This window comes from Anomaloglossus baeobatrachus, unplaced genomic scaffold (assembly GCF_048569485.1).
Source record: "Anomaloglossus baeobatrachus isolate aAnoBae1 unplaced genomic scaffold, aAnoBae1.hap1 Scaffold_34, whole genome shotgun sequence".
In the NCBI taxonomy this organism is placed as follows: domain Eukaryota; kingdom Metazoa; phylum Chordata; class Amphibia; order Anura; family Aromobatidae; genus Anomaloglossus; species Anomaloglossus baeobatrachus.
In genome coordinates this window covers 947,647-953,532 of record NW_027442771.1, presented here as the reverse complement: position 1 = coordinate 953,532, position 5,886 = coordinate 947,647, and positions in this window count along the sequence as shown.

The following is a 5,886-nucleotide window of genomic DNA, read 5'->3' as shown; positions in this document are numbered from 1 at the left end:
CTTGTCCTGTTTGGTGGAGATGATATTTAATAAAATAAGTAGAAATCCACTAAAAGTTTTGTTTGGTTATCTTGCAATCCCGAGATAATCGTCTCCATGCTCCAAATCCATTTTAAAGCCATTTTTAAGGCATTTCGCGCATACATGAAATGAACACATTTTTCTCCAAAACTATAACAGATGCAAGCTTGTCCTGTTTGGTGGAGATGATATTTAATAAAATAAGTAGAAATCCACTAAAAGTTTTGTTTGGTTATCTTGCAATCCCGAGATAATCGTCTCCATGCTCCAAATCCATTTTAAAGCCATTTTTAAGGCATTTCGCGCATACATGAAATGAACACATTTTTCTCCAAAACTATAACAGATGCAAGCTTGTCCTGTTTGGTGGAGATGATATTTAATAAAATAAGTAGAAATCCACTAAAAGTTTTTTTTGGTTATCTTGCAATCCCGAGATAATCGTCTCCATGCTCCAAATCCATTTTAAAGCCATTTCAAAGGCATTTTGCGCATACATGAAATGAACACATTTTTCTCCAAAACTATAACACATGCAAGCTTGTCCTGTTTGGTGGAGATGATATTTAATAAAATAAGTAGAAATCCACTAAAAATTTTGTTTGGTTATCTTGCAATCCCGAGATAATCGTCTCCATGCTCCAAATCCATTTTAAAGCCATTTTTAAGGCATTTCGCGCATACATGAAATGAACACATTTTTCTCCAAAACTATAACAGATGCAAGCTTGTCCTGTTTGGTGGAGATGATATTTAATAAAATAAGTAGAAATCCACTAAAAGTTTTGTTTGGTTATCTTGCAATCCCGAGATAATCGTCTCCATGCTCCAAATCCATTTTAAAGCCATTTTTAAGGCATTTCGCGCATACATGAAATGAACACATTTTTCTCCAAAACTATAACAGATGCAAGCTTGTCCTGTTTGGTGGAGATGATATTTAATAAAATAAGTAGAAATCCACTAAAAGTTTTGTTTGGTTATCTTGCAATCCCGAGATAATCGTCTCCATGCTCCAAATCCATTTTAAAGCCATTTTTTAAGGCATTTCGCGCATACATGAAATGAACACATTTTTCTCCAAAACTATAACAGATGCAAGCTTGTCCTGTTTGGTGGAGATAATATTTAATAAAATAAGTAGAAATCTACTAAAAGTTTCGTTTGTTTATATTGCCATCCTGAGATAATCGTCTCCATGCTCCAAATCCATTTTAAAGCCATTTCAAAGGCATTTTGCGCATACATGAAATGAACACATTTTTCTCCAAAACTATAACACATGCAAGCTTGTCCTGTTTGGTGGAGATGATATTTAATAAAATAAGTAGAAATCCACTAAAAGTTTTGTTTGGTTATCTTGCAATCCCGAGATAATCGTCTCCATGCTCCAAATCCATTTTAAAGCCATTTTTAAGGCATTTCGCGCATACATGAAATGAACACATTTTTCTCCAAAACTATAACAGATGCAAGCTTGTCCTGTTTGGTGGAGATGATATTTAATAAAATAAGTAGAAATCCACTAAAAGTTTTGTTTGGTTATCTTGCAATCCCGAGATAATCGTCTCCATGCTCCAAATCCATTTTAAAGCCATTTTTAAGGCATTTCGCGCATACATGAAATGAACACATTTTTCTCCAAAACTATAACAGATGCAAGCTTGTCCTGTTTGGTGGAGATGATATTTAATAAAATAAGTAGAAATCCACTAAAAGTTTTGTTTGGTTATCTTGCAATCCCGAGATAATCGTCTCCATGCTCCAAATCCATTTTAAAGCCATTTTTAAGGCATTTCGCGCATACATGTAATGAACACATTTTTCTCCAAAACTATAACAGATGCAAGCTTGTCCTGTTTGGTGGAGATGATATTTAATAAAATAAGTAGAAATCCACTAAAAGTTTTTTTTGGTTATCTTGCAATCCCGAGATAATCGTCTCCATGCTCCAAATCCATTTTAAAGCCATTTCAAAGGCATTTTGCGCATACATGAAATGAACACATTTTTCTCCAAAACTATAACACATGCAAGCTTGTCCTGTTTGGTGGAGATGATATTTAATAAAATAAGTAGAAATCCACTAAAAGTTTTGTTTGGTTATCTTGCAATCCCGAGATAATCGTCTCCATGCTCCAAATCCATTTTAAAGCCATTTTTAAGGCATTTCGCGCATACATGAAATGAACACATTTTTCTCCAAAACTATAACAGATGCAAGCTTGTCCTGTTTGGTGGAGATGATATTTAATAAAATAAGTAGAAATCCACTAAAAGTTTTGTTTGGTTATCTTGCAATCCCGAGATAATCGTCTCCATGCTCCAAATCCATTTTAAAGCAATTTTTAAGGCATTTCGCGCATACATGAAATGAACACATTTTTCTCCAAAACTATAACAGATGCAAGCTTGTCCTGTTTGGTGGAGATGATATTTAATAAAATAAGTAGAAATCCACTAAAAGTTTTGTTTGGTTATCTTGCAATCCCGAGATAATCGTCTCCATGCTCCAAATCCATTTTAAAGCCATTTTTTAAGGCATTTCGCGCATACATGAAATGAACACATTTTTCTCCAAAACTATAACAGATGCAAGCTTGTCCTGTTTGGTGGAGATAATATTTAATAAAATAAGTAGAAATCTACTAAAAGTTTCGTTTGTTTATATTGCCATCCTGAGATAATCGTCTCCATGCTCCAAATCCATTTTAAAGCCATTTCAAAGGCATTTTGCGCATACATGAAATGAACACATTTTTCTCCAAAACTATAACACATGCAAGCTTGTCCTGTTTGGTGGAGATGATATTTAATAAAATAAGTAGAAATCCACTAAAAGTTTTGTTTGGTTATCTTGCAATCCCGAGATAATCGTCTCCATGCTCCAAATCCATTTTAAAGCCATTTTTAAGGCATTTCGCGCATACATGAAATGAACACATTTTTCTCCAAAACTATAACAGATGCAAGCTTGTCCTGTTTGGTGGAGATGATATTTAATAAAATAAGTAGAAATCCACTAAAAGTTTTGTTTGGTTATCTTGCAATCCCGAGATAATCGTCTCCATGCTCCAAATCCATTTTAAAGCCATTTTTAAGGCATTTCGCGCATACATGAAATGAACACATTTTTCTCCAAAACTATAACAGATGCAAGCTTGTCCTGTTTGGTGGAGATGATATTTAATAAAATAAGTAGAAATCCACTAAAAGTTTTGTTTGGTTATCTTGCAATCCCGAGATAATCGTCTCCATGCTCCAAATCCATTTTAAAGCCATTTTTAAGGCATTTCGCGCATACATGAAATGAACACATTTTTCTCCAAAACTATAACAGATGCAAGCTTGTCCTGTTTGGTGGAGATGATATTTAATAAAATAAGTAGAAATCCACTAAAAGTTTTTTTTGGTTATCTTGCAATCCCGAGATAATCGTCTCCATGCTCCAAATCCATTTTAAAGCCATTTCAAAGGCATTTTGCGCATACATGAAATGAACACATTTTTCTCCAAAACTATAACACATGCAAGCTTGTCCTGTTTGGTGGAGATGATATTTAATAAAATAAGTAGAAATCCACTAAAAATTTTGTTTGGTTATCTTGCAATCCCGAGATAATCGTCTCCATGCTCCAAATCCATTTTAAAGCCATTTTTAAGGCATTTCGCGCATACATGAAATGAACACATTTTTCTCCAAAACTATAACAGATGCAAGCTTGTCCTGTTTGGTGGAGATGATATTTAATAAAATAAGTAGAAATCCACTAAAAGTTTTGTTTGGTTATCTTGCAATCCCGAGATAATCGTCTCCATGCTCCAAATCCATTTTAAAGCCATTTTTAAGGCATTTCGCGCATACATGAAATGAACACATTTTTCTCCAAAACTATAACAGATGCAAGCTTGTCCTGTTTGGTGGAGATGATATTTAATAAAATAAGTAGAAATCCACTAAAAGTTTTGTTTGGTTATCTTGCAATCCCGAGATAATCGTCTCCATGCTCCAAATCCATTTTAAAGCCATTTTTAAGGCATTTCGCGCATACATGAAATGAACACATTTTTCTCCAAAACTATAACAGATGCAAGCTTGTCCTGTTTGGTGGAGATGATATTTAATAAAATAAGTAGAAATCCACTAAAAGTTTTGTTTGGTTATATTGCAATCCCGAGATAATCGTCTCCATGCTCCAAATCCATTTTAAAGCCATTTTTAAGGCATTTCGCGCATACATGAAATGAACACATTTTTCTCCAAAACTATAACAGATGCAAGCTTGTCCTGTTTGGTGGAGATGATATTTAATAAAATAAGTAGAAATCCACTAAAAGTTTTGTTTGGTTATCTTGCAATCCCGAGATAATCGTCTCCATGCTCCAAATCCATTTTAAAGCCATTTTTAAGGCATTTCGCGCATACATGAAATGAACACATTTTTCTCCAAAACTATAACAGATGCAAGCTTGTCCTGTTTGGTGGAGATGATATTTAATAAAATAAGTAGAAATCCACTAAAAGTTTTGTTTGGTTATCTTGCAATCCCGAGATAATCGTCTCCATGCTCCAAATCCATTTTAAAGCCATTTTTAAGGCATTTCGCGCATACATGAAATGAACACATTTTTCTCCAAAACTATAACAGATGCAAGCTTGTCCTGTTTGGTGGAGATGATATTTAATAAAATAAGTAGAAATCCACTAAAAGTTTTGTTTGGTTATCTTGCAATCCCGAGATAATCGTCTCCATGCTCCAAATCCATTTTAAAGCCATTTTTAAGGCATTTCGCGCATACATGAAATGAACACATTTTTCTCCAAAACTATAACAGATGCAAGCTTGTCCTGTTTGGTGGAGATGATATTTAATAAAATAAGTAGAAATCCACTAAAAGTTTTGTTTGGTTATCTTGCAATCCCGAGATAATCGTCTCCATGCTCCAAATCCATTTTAAAGCCATTTTTAAGGCATTTCGCGCATACATGAAATGAACACATTTTTCTCCAAAACTATAACAGATGCAAGCTTGTCCTGTTTGGTGGAGATGATATTTAATAAAATAAGTAGAAATCCACTAAAAGTTTTGTTTGGTTATCTTGCAATCCCGAGATAATCGTCTCCATGCTCCAAATCCATTTTAAAGCCATTTTTTAAGGCATTTCGCGCATACATGAAATGAACACATTTTTCTCCAAAACTATAACAGATGCAAGCTTGTCCTGTTTGGTGGAGATAATATTTAATAAAATAAGTAGAAATCTACTAAAAGTTTCGTTTGTTTATATTGCCATCCTGAGATAATCGTCTCCATGCTCCAAATCCATTTTAAAGCCATTTCAAAGGCATTTTGCGCATACATGAAATGAACACATTTTTCTCCAAAACTATAACACATGCAAGCTTGTCCTGTTTGGTGGAGATGATATTTAATAAAATAAGTAGAAATCCACTAAAAGTTTTGTTTGGTTATCTTGCAATCCCGAGATAATCGTCTCCATGCTCCAAATCCATTTTAAAGCCATTTTTAAGGCATTTCGCGCATACATGAAATGAACACATTTTTCTCCAAAACTATAACAGATGCAAGCTTGTCCTGTTTGGTGGAGATGATATTTAATAAAATAAGTAGAAATCCACTAAAAGTTTTGTTTGGTTATCTTGCAATCCCGAGATAATCGTCTCCATGCTCCAAATCCATTTTAAAGCCATTTTTAAGGCATTTCGCGCATACATGAAATGAACACATTTTTCTCCAAAACTATAACAGATGCAAGCTTGTCCTGTTTGGTGGAGATGATATTTAATAAAATAAGTAGAAATCCACTAAAAGTTTTGTTTGGTTATCTTGCAATCCCGAGAT